Genomic DNA, 24,764 nt, shown 5'->3' with positions numbered 1-24,764 from the left:
ATTCTAGAATACACTAGTTGGCATCCATTTCCAAAACAGAAGGTTCCAAAAGTCACGTTAGAAGTCAGTGTAAAATTAAAAGAATCCAAAAATGGTAGTCCAGCTTCTGAGAGGCATAACTTTTGATTTGGGACTCCGATTGATGAACTGCTTACATTTCTAGAAAGCTCTTGAAGTGCTCTATAGCCCTATGGCCTAGCTTTTCTTGTCCCCCATTTTTTCCCCATACAAGGCTGTTTAGTGCCCCATATTTGACTTTGAAGTTCTCTTAGGAGGTCTCCAAGAAAATTAAAACTGCAATAACTTTCTAACTGTAAAGCCTTTTGACCTAATTCTTTTTCTGGAGTGTTTTAAATTACAATTATAATCATCCCTCCAAATTACACACTCTAACTCATCATAATTTTGGCTCTATTACAAAATGACCCATTTTTTGCATTTACACATATCCCAAGGTGCTTAAAAACTCTAACCCAAAAAACTAGTAGTGGAACTATGAGAGTTGGAACCTTTATTTGACCCAAATGGGTATCTAGAAATAAAAACACATTAAACAGAAATTATCTTTAAGCATATTTTTGGGTGATACAGGTTTACCCTTACACCATTGGATGCTCTTGCATCAAACACCTAGGGTAGATTAAAAAGTGACCCTATCACTTTATGGTAGAGGAAAACCCAAATGGGCAACCTCTACTACTGATATCCAAGTTGAGTCCTCTGTTGGTTGTCCTTTCCACTTCACCAGGTATTCTTTATACTATCTATTTTCGGTACTCCTACCCACATGACTATCCAAAATATTTTCTATCTCCTCCTTCTTAGAAGTAGGAATTGGTCATGGCTCCATCACCAACCCCTCATCTACACCATCATCTTGATATTATGTTAAGTCTGCAATGTTGAAGATAGGAAAAATGTGAATCTCATCTAGCAACTCCACCTCATATGCATTTCCCCAGTCATCTTTCTTCAAAATTTTGCAGGGGCCAAATTTCTTCATCTTTGGCTTGTTGTAAGTACCCACTAAAAAATGTTCCTTCCATAAGTGTACCATAACTAGATCCTCTACTTGGAACTCCTTATGTCTCCTCCTTTGATTTTCCCTAGCTTTATACTATTGATTCATCTTGCTGATGTGTGCATGGACCTCCTCATGTAGGCTCTTGATATGTTCAACAAATTCTTCTACCTCAGGACTTGTCCTCTCCTCTTGCTCCACCTTCCTCAATTCTGGTGTAGTCCTTAGACTCCTTCCATACACAATTTGGAATGGTGATCTACCAGTACTCTTATTTACAAAATTATTGTAAGAAAATTCTACTTGTGACAAAATCAAATCCCATACCTCGGGCTTGTCTCCCACTAAAAACCTCAGCAAATTGCCCAACCTTCTATTTACCACTTTGATCTATCTATCAAACTATGGATAATGTGTAGAACTGAACCTCAATTCTATCCTCAACTTCTTCCATAAATTCCTCCAAAAATACCCCACAAATTTAGTATCTCTATCAAAAACAATGCTCTTTGGGAGACCATGTAGTCTCACCACCTCTCTAAAAAACAAATCTACAATATGTACATCATCATGAGTCTTGTGGCATGGGATGAAATGTGCCATCTTGGAGAACCTATCAACCACTAAAAATACTAATTCATTACCCCATTATGACCATGGTAATCCAAGAAAAAAATCCATACTTATGTCCTCCCAAGCCTTTGATGGAACAGGCAATGGCCGATAAAGTCTAGTATTGTGACTAAATCCTTTGGCTACTTGACATACTTGACAACTCTGCACAAATTTCTTCACATCCTATGACATTTGAGGCCAAAAATAATGTTCTCTAAGAATGGCAATGGTCTTATCTTGACAAAAGTGTCCTACCATTCCCCCACTGTGTTTCTCTTTGATCAAGTTTTCCCTCATGGAACTCCTTGGAATGCATAATTGATTGCCCTTGAACAACATACCATATTGAATCAAATAATCTAGCCATCTAGTTCTGTCTATAGTAACAAGTTCTTTACAAGCCTTCCATGCATCAGCAAAATTAGGATCCTCTGACTACAAATTCTTGAGTTCATCAAACCCAACCACTTCAACCTGCATTACTATAAGCAATAGTTGTCTCCTACTCAATGCATCTGGAACCCTATTAGACCTTCCACTTCCATGTTTCAACACAAATGTATAGCTCTACATGAACTCTACCCACTTCATATGTCTTTGGTTCAATTCACCTTGGCTATTTAGGTATTGCAATGCCTAGTGATCAGTATACAAGCCAAATTCTTTTGGAAATAAATAATGCTTCCATTTCTTTAAGGCCTAAATGATTTCATAGAACTCCTAATCATAAACATAATACATATTCTCTGCATCATTCAGTTTTTCACTAAAATATGCAATAGGCTTACCTTCTTGGCTCAATATAGCCCCAATAGCACTGCCACTAGCATCACAATCTACCTGGAACACTTTATTAAAATTAAGAAGTGCCAATACAGGTTGTTCTATCACCTTCTTCTTCAATAATTCAAAACTCCTTGCAGCTGTTGTAGTCCACTTGAACTCTTTCCTATCCTCTCTTATTGTTTCATTCAGGGGTTCACATATGCCATTGAAATTCTTAATGAACTTCTTGTAAAAACTAACTAGACCGTGAAATGATCTAACGTTGGAGTAGGTCATTCCAAGATGGTCTTTACCTTCTTTGGATCCATTTTGAGACCTTTAGATGATACAACAAACCCCAAGTAGACTAACTCTTTTTTGACAAAGCTACATTTCTTCAAATTAATCAACATTTTCTCTTCCCTCAACCTTTCAAAGACACTACAAATGTGCAATAAATTTTAATCCAAAGTCTTGCTGAAAATTAAAATATCATCCAAATAGATAATAACAAATTTTCCTAAGAATTTCTTTAGTACCTCATTCATAAGCTGCATGAAGGTGCTTGGCATGTTGGTCAGTCCAAAGGGCATGACTAACCACTCATATAGACCCTCCTTGGTCTTGAATGTAGTCTTCCACTCATCTCCCTCTCGTATCTATATCTGGTGATAGCCACTCTTGAGATCTATCTTTGTGAAGTATTGAGCTCCACTCAAGTAGTCTATAAGATCATCCATTCTTGGCAAAGGAAACTGATACTTGATGGTTATTCTATTTATAGCTAGAGATTTTGTGCACATTCTCCACTCTCCATCCTTCCTTGGTGCCATTACTATAGGTACTACACATGGACTCGGGCTCTCTCAAATCAAACCTTTCCTCAATAGCTCCTGAGCTTGTCTATTTAGCTCCTCAATTTTAGTAGGATTCATCCTATGAGTAGCCTTGTTAGGAAAACTAGCTCTAGGGATTAAATCTATCTGATGATTGATCTGCCTTACTGGTGGAAACCCTTTTGGAACATTATCAGAGATAACATCTCCATACTCACTTAATAGGCCTGAAACTTCAGGTGGAATTTCACTACTACCTTCCTTATCTCTTCTAGGAATCAAAGCATAAAACATATGCTGATATTTCATATCATCCAAAAAATTTCTTCCATCAACAAGGCATATCCTAGCACTAATGCATACCTTAGCACTACTGCATACTTTTTCACCTTCCTTTATTAAGGGCTTTAGTTTGTGGAAAACTCCATCCTTTGTTAGAGAGTATGTATTTGCATGACCATCATGCATAGCATGTCTATCAAATTGTGATGGTCTTCCCAATAGTAAATGGAAAACATCCATTAGAATAATGTCATAGAGAACTTCACCAAACACTGTTCACTAACTAGGACCTTATGATCATCCTTCACCCAAGCAATTCGATAGGGTTGGGGGTGTTTCTCCCTCTTGAGCTTTAGCTTAGAGACCATCTCCTTAGACACCAAGTTATCAGTGTTGCCACCATCAACAATCACATCACAACACTTACCCTCACACTTGCACCTGGTACAAAACAAACTCCTTTGTCCAGGTTCAATCTCACTATTTAGTAAGACACTTTCATTTACAAGAACCTCTCCTCTTTCTACATCCTTGGAATGTGATGGTTGTGCATCCTCATCCACATGAGCAACTCTTGCTTGACCATTAGCTCTCCTATCTGTCCTTCCTTGTCATTGAGGGCATTCAAATGCATAATGACCTTCTTCATTGCAATGAAAATAGGTACCACCAAAGCATCTTCTTCCTAAACCTTGTCCATGTCCTCTACCTCTTCCTCTTTGATCTCCAAAGTTTTGATCATAGGAGTGGTTGAAACCCTCATTCCTCTTGTTCTTGCTAGTACCCACATCTTCATTTTTCTTCTAGGTCTCATTTTGGCCTCCAAATGACCTACCACCACCCCTTCCTCCTTGACCGCACCCTCTTTTCCTTTTGTCAAACTTTTTGTTTGGCTTCTCTTCAACTTGTAGGGCAAACTAGTATGTCTCTTCAATACTAGTCATTCTGACTAGACTTAACTCCTCCTAAATGCTAGGTCATAACCCACTGAGATAACAAGAAACCTTCTCCTTATTAGCTTCTGCATGCCCTGCCCTAATAAGAAGTTGATAAAATTCCTTTGTATATTCCTGGAAATATTTTCCTGCTTGCTTTAACCCTTGCATTTTCTTGAACAAATCAACCTTGTAATCAATAGGAATGAACTGCTTCTTTAGTTTATCCACCATGCAATCCCACTTTATGATTTTCTCCTTTCCTCTTCTATTCCTTTCCAACTAAAACTCTTGCCACCATATTTTGGCATGGCCTTTCATTTGGCCTTCTCAAATTTAACCCTCTCAGGGTCTCTGATATCCTCATACACAAAATATTCCTCTAGTTTATTGATCCAATCGATTAACTCATCCAAATTTAGAGTTCTCAAAAACATACCCACATCAATTTTAGGTATTTTTCCAAGCTTAGAAATGACCCTAAAAAGCCTCTCCTCTACCCAATTTAGGATTTCCTCTTCACCTTCCTCTTCCTATTGAATATTATCTTCTTATTCATTTTCTTCCTCACTTTCATTGTCTGTGGAAATATTCAGTCCTTTGTGGATCTCCTCTTGCAATGCTTGAACTTGTCTTTAGAGGCCTCTAACATTAGGAGTAACAACTCCAGCCCTTCCACCATGTTCCCTTCATGGAGGCATCTTCTTGTCTCAAACCAGCAACCACATAGTCCTGGTGCAAACTACCTCACAATTAGTGCTTTGTCTATACACTCAAGAAAACCTTGCCCTGATACCACTTGATGGAGACACAACCAGAGACCAAAATGAACACAAAAGAAAAGAAAAATATTATTATCAATGAAAAATGTGCTATGGGATTACAACAATATGATTCTAGAGAAATAAATCCTCCACACATTACCTTCTCTCTAACTCCACTAAGAACTGTATTTACAATGCCAAAAATGTTCTTAAATAGACCCCAATTTGTTTAGGGTTAGGAATAAATTCTAGAATACACTAGTTGGCACCTGCTACCAAAACATAAGGTTCCAGAAGTCACGTTAGAAGTCAATGTAAAATTAGAAGAATCCAAAAATAGTAGTCCAACTTTTGGGAGGCTTAACTTTTGAACTGGGACTCTGATTGATGAACCGTTTACATTTTTGGAAAGCTCTCAAAGCATTCTATAGCCCTATGGACTAACTTCATTTATCCCCCATTTTTCAACCCTTTATGAGGCCATTTAGTGCCCCATATCTAACTTTTAAGTGATCTTAGGAGGTCTCTAGAAAAATTAAAATTGTAATAACTTTCTAACCGTAAAGCCTTTTGACCTAATTCTTTTTCTAGATTGTTTTAAATTACAAGTATAATCATCCCTCTAAATTACACCCTTTAATTCTTCATTATTTTGGTTCTATTACAAAATAACCCATTTTTTGCATTTACATGTATCCCAAGGTGCTTAAAAACTCTAACCTAGAAAACTAATAGTGGAACTATGAGAGTTGGAACCTTTATTTGACCCAAATGAGTATCTAGAAATAAAAACACATTAAATAGAAACTACATCTAACCATTTTTTGGGTGATACAGGATTGCCCTTACACCACTGAATGCTCCTACATCAACATTACTTTGATGAAGTTTAGTCTGATATTATGCCCATGGATTGTGATGCAAGAGCATCTTGAGTGCAAGGGAATCTTGCATCACCAAAAAAAAATTTATTTTCGTCTTTTCTATTTTAATAAGAACTAGTAGATAGGGTGGTTACTATTTATGGGAACTTACTATTTTAGTAAGTCTTTTATTTTAGAGTTGTATGCCTACCATAAAAATCTCATTTCTCAAGCATTAGTATCAGAGAAGTTATTGTAGATTTTTAGTGGAAAAATTGGAGAAAATTTTTTACGATCATTGTTGAAGGTCTTAAAGTGCTCAGATGAGGTCCGAAAACTTGACAGAAGGGTGCTAGTGCCATTCTCAACCTGTAGCTCAAGACCTGGCATTTCCAAAAAGTGGCTATAATAGCCAATTAGAGCAATGGTTCATGAGTTATGGCCTTTGGAAGTTGGGTTACTAAAATTTCTAATATAATTTTTCAAAGATGCATTTGGCTGACTCTATGTGTATTGTTAGGGTCTGTCAGCCCTAAGTATTAAGTTTGAGTATCTAGAACCTTCTTGAGTGGCATAAAACTACCTATTTAAGAAAGGCTTGAATATTGTCTAGGACAACTTGGGGTGATAGTTCATAGCTTGTCCTACAAATTATTGTATTGAAGGTGCCCATGTGGGTTAGCATATTGTACTTATGAATTCTGTAATTTCACATTTGTGGTGAAAAATAAGAAATCCATTTTTTTTTCTCACATTTTATACTGTTCTATGTTTTTTTTATGAGTTATGGTATTAAAGGGAGCTCCCTACGTTGAGTGGTATTATAGCTAGAGTTCTTGAGTGTGTGGATAGATTGCCAATTATGAGGTAGTTCACACTAGGACCATGGTTTGGGCTAGGCATGTAGACAAATCACTGATTGTGAGGCAGTTTGCACTAGGGTTTTAGTAGAAGAACAAAAATGTCTCTATAGAGAGAGCATGGTGGAGGAGCTATAGGTGTCACACCTGAGGGTTTTTGAGCCTTTTTAGGGTCATCTCCAAGATTGGAAAAAGACCCAAGTTTGAGGTTCCCACATTTTTGAGAAATCTTAGCCTAGAGGAGTTGGTCAATTGAATCAATGAACTAGAGGAGTACTTTGAGTATGAAGATATTTATGATTCTAATAGGGTCAAGTTTGCGAAGGCAAAATTAAAGGGACATGCAAAGATTTGGTGGCAGGAAGTTCAGTTGGAGCAAAATAGAAAGGGAAAGGACAAAATCACTAGATGGGATTGGATGAAAGATAAACTAAAGTGAAAATTTATTCTTTTGGATTATGAGATTGATTTATTGAAGAAGATGCATGGGTTGAAGCAAGTGGGAAAATCTATTCAAGAGTATACCAAAGAGTTCTATTGAGTTCTCATTAGAACTAGCCATACAGAAGTTGGTAAGAAGAAAGTCGCTCGTTATCTTAATGGGTTAACACCAAATATTTAGGATGAGATGATTTTGGTTTGAATGAGTAGTATTAAGGAGAAATACTAGCTTGCCCTAAGAGTTGAGAAGAAACTGAGCAAGAATTTTGACAATAAGAATAGTGGAAGAGGTTGCAATGGAAGATCTGATGGTGGTCATAATGATGATCAAAAGAACAAGGATGAGGTTGGAAGTAGTAGTCAAAACCAAAAGGAAAACAATTTTAATCATTTCCATGATCAGAATAATAGAGACTAGAGACGAAGATCTAGAGGATAAGGATCTGGAAGAGGGGGCTTCTGTGGAAAAAAAATTCACTACAAAAAAGAAGGGTATAGTGCATTTGAATGTACCCAATGCCAAGGAAGGACAATATAAAAGAACATAAGTTTAAGTGAGAGTTGCACATGTTGATGAAGATGCCAGATCCTCACATTCTAAAGATGTTGAAAGAGGAGAAGTCCTAGTTAACCAAAGAGTCCTATTGAGTGGTGAGAATGAACCTGAGCAAAGAAGGAGCTTATTTTGCACAAGGTGCAGATGTGAAGATAAGTATTGTGATGTGATCATTGATGGTAGAAGTACTGACAATTTGGTGTCAAAAATGATGGCCACCAAGTTGGAGCTGAAAAGGTAGAAACACCCACATCCATATCATATTGCTTGGGTGCAAGATGACCATAAGGTCATGGTTAATGAGTAGTGCTCAGTGAAGTTCAAGATTGGAAGCTACGAGGATGAGGTACTATGTGATATCATACCTATGGACATATGTCATATGTTGTTGGGTAGGTCATGGCAGTTTGATAGGCATGTTGTACATGATGGGTGAAAAAATACCTACACTTTAACTAAGGTTGGAGTGAAACATAAGTTGAAGCCATTGAAAGATAAAGAAGAAAAGGTATGTGATGTTGCTAGAATATGTTTTATTGATGGAAAAGAGTTTCTTAAAGGTATGAAGCATGAGCATATGTGTTTTTCTATAATTCCTAAAGATAGTAAGGAAGAAGTAGAGGAGCTACCTGTAGAAGTTGCAAATATGTTGAGAGAGTTTTTTGATATTGTATCAAATAATGTACCTAATGGATTTTCCATAGTGAGGAAAATCGGTCACCAGATGGATTTGGTTCCAAAAGCTAGTTTGCTAAAAAAGGTAGTGCACAAAATGACACCAATAGAAAGTGAAGAGTTGAATAGGTAAGTTCATGAGTTTTTGTAGAAGGGGTTAATTTGAGAGAGTCTGAGTCCATGTGTTGTACTAGTAGTATTGACACTAAAGAATAATGGAGAATGGAGGATGTGCATAGATTCTTGTGCTATCAACAAGATAACAATAAAGTATAAATTTATATTTCCAAGGATGGATGATATTATGAACTATTTGAGTGGAGCTAAGTATTTCACAAAGATAGATCTCAAGAGTGGGTACCATCAAATTCATATTAGAGAAGGTGATGAGTGGAAGACTACTTTCAAGACAATGGAAGGACTATATGAGTGGTTAGTCCTACTTTTTGGGCTAACCAATGCACCAAGCACTTTCATGAGGCTCATGAATGAGGTACTAAAGAAGTTTCTAGGTAAGTTTGTTAGTGTTTATCTAGATGATATATTGATCATTAGTAAGACATTAGAGGAGCATTTTATTCATATTTACAAGGTGTTTGATAAGTTGAGGGAAGAAAAGTTGCTAATAAACATGAAGAAGTGTAGTTTTGTAAAGAAGGAGTTGGTGTACCTGGGATTTGCAGTATCAAGAGAAGATCTAAAAATAGACCCAAAGAAAGTGAAGGGTATCCTTGAATGGACTACTCCAAGGTGTGTAATAGAGGTAAGATCTTTTCATGGACTGGTTACATTTTACAGAAAGTTCATAAGAAGTTTTACTAGTATTTGTGGACCCTTGACTAAAACAATGAGAGGATATAGGAAAGAGTTTATGTGGACTATAGGAGTAGATAAGAGTTTTAATTTTTTGAAACATAAAGTTACTAAGAAACCTATTTTAGAACTTCCTAATTTTAAGAAGATGTTTCAAGTAGACTATGATGCTAGTGATACTATAATAAGAGCTATTTTGAGTCAAGAAGGTAGACTTGTTGCATATTTTAGTGAGAAGTTGAATGATGCAAAAAGAAAATATTATGTTTATGATCAGGAATTTTATGCTATAGTTCAAGCATTGAAGAAGTGGAGACACTATCTTCTTCCCAAGGAGGTTTTTTTGTATACTGATCACCAAGCTTTGTAGTATTTGAATAGTCAAGGAAAATTGAACCAAAGGCATTGAAAGTGGGTTGAGTTTTGCAGGGTTATACATTTGTTTTGAAACACAGGAGTGGATAGCCTAATGAATTTGTAGATGTTCTTAGTAGAAGACAATTTTTTCTTACAAAAATGTAGATAGAGGTGGTTGGGTTCAGGGAACTCAGTACTTTGTACCTAGATGATCCTGATTTTGGTGAAGCATAAAAGGCTTGTATAGAACTTGTTACACTTGACAAAACAAACTAGTCAAATTTCATGATCTAGGATAATATGTTGTTCAAAGGAAGCCAAGTGTGCATTCCCAAAAGTTCAATGAGAGAGAATCTCATCGAGGAGAAGCATAGTGGAGGATTGGCTAGACATTTTGGTAGAGATAAAACTATAGCCTTGGTTGCTGAAAATTATTACTAGCCACAGTTACAACATGATGTGATGAATTTTGTAAAAAAATTTCAATTATGTTAGATGGTGAAAAGAGTTAAGCAAAATATAGGGTTGTATTAGCCATTACTTGTACCAAAGAAGCCATGGGAGGATGTCATCAGGGATTTTGTTCTTGAATTACCAAGGACAGAACATTGGCATGATTTTATTTTTATGGTAGTTGACAGGTTTTCAAAGATAATACATTTTATTCCTTGCAAGAAGACTAGTGATGTTGTTCATATAGTAGAGTTATTTTTTAGAGAAGTGGTGAGACTATATGGTCTACCGAAGAGTATATTTTAGATCAAGATACCAAATTTTTTGGGTATTTATGGCATATATTATGGAAGAACTTGAAGATAGATTTGAAGTTTAGTTCATCACATCATCTACAAACTAATGGGAAAATAGAGGCTATGAATCATAGTTTGGAAAACTTGCTAAGATGATTGGTTGGAGATAAACCAAAAGGATGGGATTTGATTTTACCACAAGCGAGATTTGCATATAATAATTCAGTCAATAGGAGTACTAGTAAATCACAATTCCAGATTGTATATGGGAGTAGTCCTAAAAATGTTTATGAATTGAGGAAGTTTGTTGGTATAAATATGTATTTACTATTTACACTTACTTAAGTTTACTTAGGTTAATTCATTATTTTATTATTTTGCATTATGTTATTATTTTCTTTTATGAGACAATTAGGAGTTTGTGCACCTTTTTGAGTTGTCATGTTGACAACATAGAAGTACGCAACTCTATTTCAGCACATGGTGTCTACAACACTAGAGTTTGCATCATTCACTGAGTTGTCATGTAGACAACACAATTATTTGAACTCTCTTTTTAGGACATGTTGTCTACAACATTGATTTATGTGTTACACCCTTGTAGGCTTATCCTGTCATCATCACACTTACTTTCATGCTTAATGGAGGATAACCCATATCTAGTGGACATGTTCTTGGTTGTATGACTTATCATGTAGCTGATTTAAAGGCATTCTAGATGTATCTTAGAGGCTGTTATATATAGACACTCCTAGTGTACTCTCAAGGCATATTGAATGAATATATCATCATTTTGATCATACTCTCTCTTTTTAGTCTATAGTTGTGCTTGTGTTTGAGTTCTTAATTCCCAGGTGAATTTTTCCCTTAGGAAAATTCTTACATGGTATCAGAGCTTGAATCTCTAGAGTACTGCAGAAATTGGGAGTGTCTAGAGCTAAATCTGACCTTGCCATTGCATCCAAAATGCTAATTTAGTGAAGATTGACTATAAACTCAGCTACCCTAGGCCAAAGTTGACTGTGAGGTAAATTTTTTTTGCAAATCAGCACCTAGAACCCCCGATTTGGAATACAAGTATAATCTTTAGATCTACAATTTTTTTAATTTAGATCTGGTATTTTTATTTAATCTTTGCAATCATTTCAAATTTTTATTTTTAGAAAAGAAATTTCCTCCGAGTAGGTAGCAAAGAAATTTTTTTGCAAGTATCGAGCTGTCAGATCCTGGCCTTGCATAGAGCATATTCTATTTTGTCACAAAGAATATTCATATGAGTACAAACCATGGCCAAGTACCACTAGTCTACATGCCTTATAAATCTGGTGGCATCTACAAAGCATCACAGGTGAATATTCCCAATCAACAACAAGTAGGAATCTAGCGCCTGACCTAGCCCTTCCATCGTAGGTGGACTTTGTTATTTTATGCCTGTGGCCATGGTCTTTAAAACATTCTTTAGAGTATTAACCCCACGCATGTGGGATTTTTCACAATAACTTTTGGTGCTCCAAAAAATAATTTTGACCCTGCCAAATAGCTCCTCTAATGATTGTATTTTGAATAGTCTGCCTCCCCTCAGTGCATGCACATTCGACATGATACAGAGCCTCCATGTGGACTACAACCCTACCTACTCTATGCCACATAACATCCTTGTGTAGCAACATGTGGATAGATAGCCCAACGAAGCACCATGTGGTGATAGCTTAGCTAGATCATACCTCCGATTAACATGCCAGCATCTGTACGATGCCGCATTAGCTGCCACACAAACTTCCCTACTGATATATCATCGACCATCTATTCAATTTTTTACTACCACATGTATAGTCTATACTGTATAGATAGCCTACACTAGTACATTTGACCTCATTTTTTGACCAAAATTTTTGACCATCTATTAAAATCATTTAGATTGGTCAAAATATGAAAGGAAAAATATCTCTTTTTTTTAATCCATGCCCGTATTGGTCAAAATTTTGACCAACACAAGCTTAACATGTCAAATTGAAAAAAAGTTTCTTATGTTAATGCGCATGGGAGCTCACAAGCATTCATTTTGGTTTTCACAAAGTGCAGGAGCTGTAGGAGCGAAGGAGCAAAGGTATGGAGCTTGATTACACCCACAAGAAATTTGGGGTTTAATCCTTTTATTAAGGTGCTTTCTTCAAACATCTATCGAATCCCCAGCCTATCTTTGCTGCAAAAAGACAGACAAATGCATACTTGAGAAGTTGTAATGGAAGCTAAGCACGCTTCTTGAATTCCTACGACTAAGTATTTTCTATCATTAATTTAATCTTAGGGAGCTTGCATGTTTTATCTCTACACTGAAATAGATTTTTTTTTAAGCTTCATTGTGCTTAAGAATAGATCTGGATATGATGATTGATTGGTTTTTCTTTTTAATTTAATTAAAACTTTGATTCATGCATGGGCACACCTCTTTCTTGATTTTCATGTTTGAACAAGGTTTTGAAAATCAAGAAACATACTCTGTCTACTTATCATGTTTCTAGGCAAAGGTCCAAACACTCTCTCCATCATTGCAAGGTGTTCCAAGTCTTCATATGTCTGAAACAATGTCTCTCCCTAAAAATTCACAAAAGTGGGTGCCATAGATATCAATAAATGTGACAAATTTATAATTATCATGCATATAGAATCTTCTTAATGTATTATATTACCAAGCAAAGTTCCACAAGTATGAATCCCACACTCCAAATATCACAAGGGTAGTTCCATTCAAGACCTATTAAGAACTATCCATGATCAACATAAGGGGTGTGATCTTAACATCATAGATGTTGATAATGGTACTATGGGTTTGTAATACTATTCATTTATACATATTCAATGTCTAATTTTTTATTTCCAGCCATGCTTACCCAAAATTACTTCAGGAGCTTGATAATACCTTGTTGAGATAACATCTATGTGCTTTTCTAATTCAAATGCAGCACTTCTGAAATATATTAACTTTATTTCCCTTGACTTTAGCAAATGCATGAAATTTTTTTGTGTTGAACTCTTTAAACACTTCTACAGAGAGAAGAGAAGTCAACATATTTTCAATTAGAATATGTTTCTTTGTAGATGTTAGTAATAGTGGAATTTAAAGGCAGCCATTCAAATATTCATTTGTAGATTTACTTAGATGTTGTAGGAATTTATGAATCCCCACATGTAATCATTATAGGTATTGACAATTTTAAGAAATAGCCATATGAGCAAGAGCAATCAAAAGAGCTATATTCAATGATCAACCACCTTGTAGTCATGAATCTTCACAAAGTTTGAAGAGACCAAAATCATATTTCCAAGCTTTCTTGCCAATGGTTAAAGTGAGTTGTTATTGATATTTGCACAAAAGGAATGAGAATGTACCATAATCGTATTCAAATAATAATAATAATAGTGAACGAGTACCCAGATTTTCTTGTAGTTGGGCCTATTTGATGTTTTTGCATCTATTGAGCTGTGCAATAGATTGATGTGTTCAAGTTAAATTGAGATACATATAGAAAAAGGAAATGCAATATTCTTTAATCAAACTAGAAATGGCTATCGAGTTGTATTTGAAAATAAATTTTAAATAGATTATGGTATAGACATGGTAGAGTGTGAGAGAAGAAACTTTAAATTCTACCTATGAATTTCAATAAGCAGACCCTTGAAATTTTATGAGTATACCTTTCACTGGGGACCTTTCTACTTGGCATCTACTACTTCTCTTGTTGTAGTCTAGAAGACATGGACTTTTTTGTGGATTGTTTATTAGTCTGAAGTTGCTAGTTGGAGCGTAATGGAAGTGATGAATACTTTAATCAAGGACTGGATCATTATGTTGGCACTAATTATATTCATGAACATAAGTAATACCTTGCAAGTATAAAGACATTAGTTTTCATACTTATTGGAAATCCAATAAAATTCATATCATTTTCATGCAATTACATAAGTCTCAATGCTTCCTTGCAAATTAGCATCATAATTATATAACAATTCTGGCTATGAATTTGTTGTACAATAGCTTGAATATAATAAAAAACATTGTATAAATTAAGCACATTTGTTGTCCAAAGCATTAATAGTATATATGTTGAAGATAACATTGATGTTATATGTTTTTGACAGAACTGAGCAGTTAACACAATAATCTTGAAAATTGATATTCTTTAAAGGATGTGGAAGATATTGCAAGCAGATAAATTGAATTGTTTTTCATAGGCATCATATGTAAGATGTTCAAAATAGCATATAGGTAGTATATTTTTTCAAAAGAGCATTAACAGTATGTGTAATATATTTATTCATGAAGATGAATAATTTAGCATAGAACAACTCTTTGTAGCATATTGAGCATATTGGTCAATGATATATGTAATCATTGAGTGCTATTTGACCCAAAAATTTTAGAGGCGATTTCTAGAAAATAGATGGTTGGTGTGTATCCTTCTTGTTTTGGTAGCTTTGACTATTATGGCCTGCACAACAACATGGTTTAGGTAAGAGCATTAATAGCATATTAAAACATGATGCAAAATTTTGTGAGATAAAAGAGTACTTGTATATGTACCTTTATGAGAAGATTGTGGTAGCTAATTTTCAAGTGCTATGAGATGTGTTATCATGGTGTTTTGATTGATGGTAAACTTGCCTTTGATTGTGAAATCTTGTAGCATAAATATGACTGCCAATTTTTCATTGATTTAGTCTTTGTATTATCAAGTGAAGAGAACAGTGGCTTTGGTTATCAAACTTCAGAGAAGGAGAGACAAGTTAACCAAAACTTTGCAACTAGATTAGTTCTACTCCTACCTTGGGAGGGTGATCACGTGGGTCCCATAGGCTACTTTAGTCTCATGGACATCATTAAAATCTATCATATCATATCATATCAAAAGTCTCTCATTCTAAACTAATTTCCTTTCAGACAAACCCATGGCCATTTGGTGGGTGATTGATCTAAATGAATCTCACGATTTCTCTTTTCTTTTTCTAGGTATTACCAATCTCATATTTTGCAGGCTCAGCTAAACTTTGAATTCGAAGCATAGAGCTCTTGAGACAAATCAAAGAGGTCATAAAACATTGTAAGTTTGTGATTCTTATTCATTTCATATCGATTTCCAAAGCACTATTGAGAGCTTAAATCATAATCAATCATCTCATGGAACAATTGTATGATTATGTGATTATAAATCACACAATCTAGGGAGTTTTATAGGAATGTTTTTATCTTTTTTATTGGGTTTTTATAGTTTCTATGTCATTGATAGACCAGGTTTGGAGCAATACAATCAATTTGAACCTGAGTAGGATATTTCTGTTAGACTGGAATATCAAACAAGTGACAACTTATTGAACTTATTGATTTTCTCTATCCCATTGCTCTCTAAGTGCATATACTTTTTGTCAATGTGCAACATGTTTTTTTTTGGATGATGGGAATCACTTGTAGAGACTACATATGTACAACTCACATGTGCATGAATGAAATGGATGTGATTATATGGGGGTTTGTGGTTTTTCTATGTGTACAGTCTAGGGTGTTTTGTATTTGTCTACCCATGCATTTTGTGTGTATCATTTATAAATTAGCAGATTTTTCACCATATGGATAGCAATTAATGAAAAATTATATGGGCTTGTCTTGCTTGGAAAATAGTATTTGATAAGGGAGAAATGTACTCATTATTTTTTAGTAGTATGTCTGTTACAAAAATTGTCCACATCAAGGATACAATTCAAGTACAAATCAAATCTATACCTATGATTTGATGTTCCATTCCTTCTTTTGGATAATAGAATTTCACATGAAAGCTGAGGGATTCAATAGAATGTCTACTTAAATAAATTAGAAGTTTGTGCTTTTATATGTTCAGTGCAAATTGGGTGGTATTTCTTTGCTTTGATAAAAAAATCTGAGGAATTTTAGATGTGTTTTAATCATATAGTATCAATTTTTGAAAATGGGATTGGTATCTTTGTCAAGGTTAAAGATTAAGCTTTTTGATTGTTTCAATATTATTTCTTTAGTATTTACAAATGAGATAGGCAGGTATTGTTTTATGTAAAGTCTCATTAAAATCAACCAAGTTTAATTATATTCATTTGCACATGTGGCACAAGATTATGGGTTTACTTTTTTTGATGTATTTTGAAATGTGGCTGAAAATATCAGGAGGCTTACACAATTTGTTTTTCCTAAATAGTTATCTTTTGATCTGATTGAGGATTGGCTTGGATTTTATCCTCAAGCATCATCATGGGGATGGTCCAATTATAGGCCATTACGATTAGGAGAAATTGCAGGATATCAAGAGTTTGACCTTGAGAGTTGTATGTATCTTCCTTTACTATTGTCACTTACCATGAGGTGATTCCTTTATATTTAATTTCATTAGACTGCAATCTCTTTGGAGAAATTACTCATACAATGGATAAGCCCTTTTTTTTATTTATTCAAATATATTTATAGTAACATATTGACATTTACCAACAAGCTACAGACCAGACAAGTCGGGTTAAAAAGTAGAGCATAGAGAAAACAACAAGGACTTGATGCACACCATTAAAGTGGTTTACTTAGCTTATAATAGTTCAGATTTATATGTTGAAAAAGTATGACAAAGACAATCCAATCAATACATCCAGGGGAGAATTAATTCTATTGCAAGATGAAGACAAAGACAGAGTTGAGGTGGAAGGTGGTGATGAACAAGAACAAGTTCAACACTAGGGAAATGACACTAGGAAAAGACATGGCAAAAAACCAAATCACTTTCTTCATCCCCATCAACAACTAAGAAAGTTGAAGAAGAAGAAGATATTTGCTTTGCTTGTTACAATGGTTATATGATAACCCAAGTACCAATAGTTGAATAATGGTCTTTTATTATTACTTTTTCCTAATAACCCTTGTCATTTTGAATGCTAGCTTTTAATGAGTTCTCTCTTTTTTGGGCTCGTGCATGACCTACATTTTTCTCTTCTCTTGCTCTCATTTTTTTTGCATTTTTCTACGTGTTGAAAACTAAATTGATTATACCCTAGTTTGACATTTTTTATTTTTCAATCCAAATATTATTCAAAATTGTCATAGATAGTTATGGAGTTGTAGTCAGTTCTTGGGAGTTAGACAGTTTGGAAAGGGGAAAAGGAGTTTATAAAAACATGGCAATCAATCATTTTAAAAGAGAGGGGAGTTGGTGGTAGTTTTGAGTTGAAAGGAAGACATGTAACAAAGTTTCAAGCAATAAAATTTTAATTCTCTGAAAACTACCAGGTTGCTTCTCTGAGTGGATAGTCCTCTTTTTGGGTTGTTAAAACTCTTTTTTTCAATGAAAATGTGATCAGGAATGCATTAAATTGATGGAGGATTAGATTAATTTTAATTCTATGCAATATTGTGTTGTTTTGTGAGGTATAAAAGTAAGAATCTAAGTCTTTTTCTGACTATCCCTATACAATACTGTGTGCAATCAGCAAATTGGTTTGAAGTTTTCATGATGCCCTAGGATCTCCCACTTTATGTGGTGACTATGTCTTGTGGGAGAGACCTAATTCATATTTTATATGTTCCATTAAATGTTTTCATGTAGGGATGTCAAGATAATGGTGAAAAAGATCTCTGAATGAAGAGGAAATGCTGACTAAGGGTATTTGATGAGATTGGTGAACAAGATTTCTTAGATGAATCCAATGGATGGACTGATTCTAAGATGTAGAGCCTATGGTGGCACAAGAGAATGATACGTGCATTCTAATATGGTTGAAGTTGACTGGACCAAGGAGAATGATCCTATAAAGAAGCTTGATTGTGTTGTGAGAACTAAAGGAAGTCCCTCTAATTATGAATAAATAAAAAATTCCACCTAGGTCTCTACATCAGGTACCATATCCATGCATTTAGATATGGGGGAAATATGGGCTCGTATGTGGATTAGTTTGGCTAAGATTTCCATGTTGTGTTCAAGAGCTCTGTAATTATACTTGGTGTCTCATACAAGGGTACATGTATCTAGGCAAGTTAGAAGGAGAAATATATGTGAACTTTGTAGTTCAACCTTATAATCTTTCTTAGCTCATCAACTTCTCAAGGTTTGTGTGTTGGATAGTAATGTTGAATTATCAATTTATCTTGAATATACTTGTTTATTTGTAATTTGTGACTGGAGAAAACTTGTGTAGTTATTGTTTTTCAGATACTTATAGCATGGATGACATCCTAGCAATTAGGAGGATATCATTACATTTTTTCTTCATCTTTATTCTCTTTTTATGCCTTGTAGAGAGTTAGGCCATATGAACTGGCTAGCTTCATTTCAGATGGTTGGATGACATCTAGATATCCCCTAGTTTTTTCTTTCACCATCTCAGAAATGTTTCTAATTTTTCTTGACCTAGGGGACAACTCCTGTGACAACTCCTAGCCATCCCTACATCTGGAAAACATCTTGATGATGCAAAATGGTAGGGTCTCCTAGCAATTGCAACCCCTTGTAGCTTGGGTTTTGATATTATGTATAGCTATATTTGTAATTTTTTCATATATAGTTTAATTTCTTTAGAACACAGGTTCAATTACATACCCAACCTTACAACAATAGTCTTTGCAATGGTTATTGCAAAAGCAAAAACATTTTAAAACAAATTCTAAGCATATTTGCTGAGGTAACCAACACATGGCTCTCTACATATGCTTATTTAACCTACTTATATCTTGATAGAATGATGATGGTGTTACTGTTACTTATATTCTTCATTATTGCATTTGTAGATTTGTAGGTAGATCCAAACATCGTAACTTTGACCAATTTTTTGTCAGAACAGATGATTTTCATTAGTTTCTGGACATGGGGCTAAAGCTCTAGCATAGGCCAATTTTATTACCAAGTGGCTGCCTATATTATAAAAGTAATCAACTCGTTAAAAAGTGTTTTTGTTAATTTTTGATGGGTTCTATGATGCCATTGTATCAATGGGTCCATTTCTTTGCAACAAGCTGCTTGATATTGGCATTTTTGGATCAAAACCCTGAGGTACTATTTGCCTCTGACAGTTGCATGGTGATAATTCAATTTTCTTTTCAAGAATCCCAATCTCCAAAGTAGAATATGAAATTGGTCATCTTCGAATGTCCAATGGTTATGAACAATATAATTTGCACTACCATTTAAACCAAAAGCATGTTGGCTACCTAAACCTACATAGGGAATTAATTTAAGTAGCCTCCACTCAAATACATTAAGATCAACCAATTAGAATGTCAATTTTTGTTCATACATAATAAATATAGATAACATGATTAATCATGACATCAACCTTTTTTTTTTCTTTGTAAAGTCTATATTCCTTTTTGTCTATATGTTGTCTAGTTTCTATTCTCTCATTATCCCACATATAAATTATTTTCTAAACAATGTTTAAACTACATCTAGTATTTAATTCAATATAAGGATTTAAACTGTACAATTGTGTCAAAATTCTATATGGAAACATGTTATAATGAGTACAAATGGTTCACTCAGTGCTTCTTATATTTAGGTGATACTCATATGTTCTAGGATGGCTACCCATATGAGTACCACTCCAAATACAACTCCTAGCATGTAATGACAAAGACCCACAAGCTCCTAGTGATAGAAGTACAACATCTTCCTCAACATCTTATATGGAAGCTTGCTTTAGCTCTAACTGGCTTGTTACATAGCTTCCACCTGGTCGGAGATAGATCTGTAAAACTTTGAGGTAAACTTTCTAATCAATTTAGATTGGAATAATATAAAATCCTTGACATTTATTTATATGGAACCTATTGGTAGAATAGAAACTATTCTCCAGATTACATTTTTTCCACATAGAATAGTTAAAAAAAAACTTGATAGTGCAAAGAAAAATGGGAAAAATAGTGAAGATTTTTTCTTGCTGAACAGATGATTTTAGCTAGAAGATGGTCAATTTTAACATTAATCTTATGCAATTTTAATGTGATCACTAGCTTTGAGTGAATGTGTTGCACCATATAACACTTGAGTAGTAGACTTGGTGAACTGACCAAGTGAGCTGACATGGTGAGTGGGCTTAGAGAAGCGACTCGGTGGGGAAACTTGGCAACCACACATAGTGAGCCCACTTATTGAGGCAAGGTAGTAAAATGATTGGGTGAGCTGACTTAGTGAGCTACCTTAAAGAGTCAACTTGTTGAGGTGACTGGGTGGGGGTGACTTGGCAAGATGACCTAGAGAGTTGACCTAGGGGGCAAACTTAGTGAGCAAACTTAAAGATTTGACTTGGTGAGCGTACTTGAATTTTTAGCTTGGCGAGTTCACTTGGGGAACCGGCCTGGCAATCTAACATGGTGAGTGGGGTTAAAGTGGTGACTTGGTGGGGCAAGTTAGCAAGCCAACTTAGTGAGGCCACTTGGAGAGGTGACTTGGCGAGCTGACTTGGTGAGTGGACTCAAAGACTAACCTTGATGAGGCACTTTGGTGGGGTGACTTGATGAGCAAACTTAGAGTCAACTTGGTGAGCATACTTGAATAGTCGACTTGGTGACATGACTTGGTGGGGTGACTTGGCGAGCCCACCTAGTGAGTGTACTTGAACAGTTGACTTGGTGAGCTGACCAAGTGAGCTGACATGGTGAGTGGGCTTAGAGAAGCAACTCAATGGGGCAACTTGGCAAGCACACATAATGAGCCAACTTGCCGAGCCAAGGTGGTAAAACTACTGGGTGAGCTGACTTGGTGAGTTGACTTAAAGAGTGAACTCATTGAGGTGACTGGGTGGGGGTGACTTGGTGAGCTCACCTAGGGGGTAGACTTGGTGAGAGAACATAAAGATTCAACTTGGTGAGCATGCTTGAATTGTTGACTTGGTGAGTTGACTAGGGGAGTTAGCCTAGCGAGCTAACATGACGAGCTGACTTAAAGTGGAAAGTTGGTGGGGCAAGTGGGAGTGACTTGGTGAGCTGACCTAGAGAGTTGGCCTAGGGGGCAAACTTGGTGAGAAAACTTAGAGAGTCAATTTGGTGAGTGTACTTCAATTGTCAACTTGGCGAGTTGACTTGGGGAGCTAGCCTAGTGATCTAACATGGTGAGTGGGATTAAAGTGGCAACTTGGTGGGGCAACTTGGTGAGCTAACTTAGTGAGGCCACTTAGAGATGTGACATGGTGAGCTGACTTGGTGAGCAAGCTCGATGAGTGGACCTAAAGACTGACCTTGATGAGTCACTTTGGTGGGATGACTTGATGATTAAACTCAAAGAGTCAACTTGGAAAGCATACTTGAACAATCAACTTGCTGGGGCAAGTTAGTGAGCCAACTTAGCAAGTCCACTTGGTGAAGTGAGATGGTGAGTCAACTTAGTGTGGTGACATGGTGAGCTAACTTGGTGAGAAGACTTAAAGATTGAACTTGATGAGGTGCTTTGGTGGGGTGACTTGATGAGAAAACTTAAAGAGTCAACTTTTTGAGTGTACTCAAATAGTCGACTTGGTGGGCTAACTTGGTGAGTTGACCTGGCGTGTGTACTTGAATAGTAGACTTGGTGAGCTAACTAAAAGAGTTAACTCATTGAGGTGACTGGGTGGGAGTGACTTCATGAGCTAACCTAGAGAGTTAACCTAGGGGATGGGCTTGGTGAGAAAACTTAAAGAGTTTACTAGATGAGTGCACTTGAATTGTTCACTTGGTGAGCGGACTTGGGGACTTGGTGGGACATGTGGGCAAGTCGACTTGGTGAGGAAACTTGGTGAGCTGACTTGGTGAGCAGATTTAAGGACTAACCTTAATGAGGCACTTTGGTGGGGTGATTTGATGAATGAACTTAGAGTCAACTTGGTGAGTGCACTTGAACAATCAACTTGGTGAGGTGACTTGGCCAGCCCACCTGGCGAGCGTACTTCAATAGTCAACTTGGTGAGCTAACATGGTGAGTGGGCTTAGAGAAGCAACTTATTGGGTCAACTTGGCAAGCACACATAGCAAGCCAACTTGCTGAGGCAAGGTGGTAAAACCACTGGGTAATTCCACATGGTGAGTTGACTTAAAGAGTTAATTTGTTGAGGTGACTCAGTAGGGGTGACTTTGTGGGCTGACCTGGAGAGTTGACCTAAGGGGCGAACTTGGTGAGAAAACTTAAAGACTTGACTTGGTGAGCGTTCTTGAATTGTCAGCTTGGAAAGCTGACTATGGGAGTTGGCTTGGTGAGCTGATATGGTGAGTTGACTTAAAGTGGGCACTTGGTGGTGCAAGTTGGCGAGTTGACTTATCGAGGCCACTTGGTGAGGTGACTTTGTGAAGTGACTTGGTGAGCTAACCTGTTAAGTTTACTTAAAGACTAACCTTGATGAGGTGCTTTGGTTGGGTGACTTGATGAGAAAACTTAAAGTGTCAACTTGATGAGTGTACTTGAACAAATGACTTGGTAACATGACTTGGTGGGGTGACTTCATTAGCTGATTTGGCGAGCCGACCTAGTGAGCGTATTGGAAAAGTCAACTTGGCATGTCAACCAAGTGTGTTTACATGGTGAGTGGGCTTAGAGAAGCAACTCTATGGGGCAACTTTGCAAGAAAACTAAGCAAGCCCACTTGTTGGGACAAGGTGGTAAAACCATTGGGTGAGTCAACTTTGTGAGCTAACTTAACGAGTCAACTCATTGAGGTGACTGGGTGGGGGTGACTTGGTGAGCTAACCTGGAGGCACTACTACATTTAACCTCATTTTTTGACCAAAATTTTTGACCATCAACTAAATAAGTTTAGGTTGGTTGAGGTGTTAAGGTAAAAAATTTGTTTTTTGTACATGTAAGCCCCATGTTGACCAACATGGCGCTTAAAAAAAAACACACGCACATTTCTTTGTCTTTCGCGCACTTGCAAGTTTTTGATATTTTCACAAGAGTTTTGAAGACAATAATCAGATACTATTAGTGTTTGGATACATTTCTTGCAAACCAAAATGCCATAATCTTGCATACTGATGTGCAAAGCATATGCCTTTCACACCCTACAAACCTTTCTACTTGGTAGAGAACTACAAAAATGCCACATGGAGACATTAAAATGAGAACACCCCAGAGAACCCAAGAGAAAGCAGTTTTCTCATTATCCAACACGATAAATATTGCAGCCAGAAAGAAATAGGAAGCGAAGCCAAAGCTCAAAGAAACTACTCCTCCATTGATGCTCATGAAGAACAACTTGTCTCCTATGATCAGCTCTGAGGTTAGCTCCCACAGGATACACATGAATAGAGATAGAAAGAAATATATACAATTGAAAAGAAGGAATAATTTGGATGAGGTGAAGGATATGAGCACAAGGATCCCCAGCTCAAATGAGTGTTTGTCTGTTTGGAAGGCACCCGAGGACATTTTTAGAATTGGGAAGAAAAAGGATCAGATAGTAAAACTGGAGATTGAAATCAAAGAGACTAGCACACTGCATCTTTAATATCGTAAGTAAAATAGACCATCATTCATTAAGGAATAGGTTTTTCTAAGCTGATTTTGGTAGATTAAAATCAGTTAAGCTGACATTGTATTGAGTTTTGGCTTTATCATGAATTTCATAACTAAGCAATTTTAATTTGGGTGTTTTGGATTCGGAATTAAGAAAGCAATTCTAAGAGTGTAATGGGTAAGCATTATTCATTTGGATTTTCAGGTTTTGGAAGTAAGGAAATAGCACTAAAACTGTAATGGGTTTTATTTATTAGAGTATTTTAAGTCCATTAAAAATTAGATTTCCACAGTGCATTCTGGAAGTGAATAGTGTTTTTGGATTAAACTATGTTTTGAAGTTTTTAGTATAAAATCTAGAAGCATTATGGATACCAAAAATTTGGAACACACCTATCTCTAGAAGAATTATTCAATATGCTATGTCCATTTGGATGCCTTGACGTGAGAGCCCAGATTCTTGTATAATTGGGTACTAGTTTTGAATTTTGTATCATAGACTATCATGAGATTTTCTTTTCTTGGTTGGAAATTTTGAGGTTAAAGTCGGCTTATAGTTTTTTTTTTTTGTGACGTGTGATCAATTTTGTTTTTAAACAATTGTAGGCCTATCATTCACTGTGTAGGTAGGAATAAAATTTATACTATTATGAAAGCCCAGGTTCTTGTTATAGCTAAGTACACATACAAATTTTTCAATTATAGACTATCTTTTATGTGAGATTTGCTTCTTGGTGGAAAAATTCCTAGATAG

The sequence above is a fragment of the Cupressus sempervirens genome, chromosome 4 (genome assembly GCF_028749045.1).
Source record: "Cupressus sempervirens isolate cs-2001-9-10 chromosome 4, ASM2874904v1, whole genome shotgun sequence".
Taxonomy (NCBI): domain Eukaryota; kingdom Viridiplantae; phylum Streptophyta; class Pinopsida; order Cupressales; family Cupressaceae; genus Cupressus; species Cupressus sempervirens.
This window is presented reverse-complemented; position numbering follows the sequence as displayed.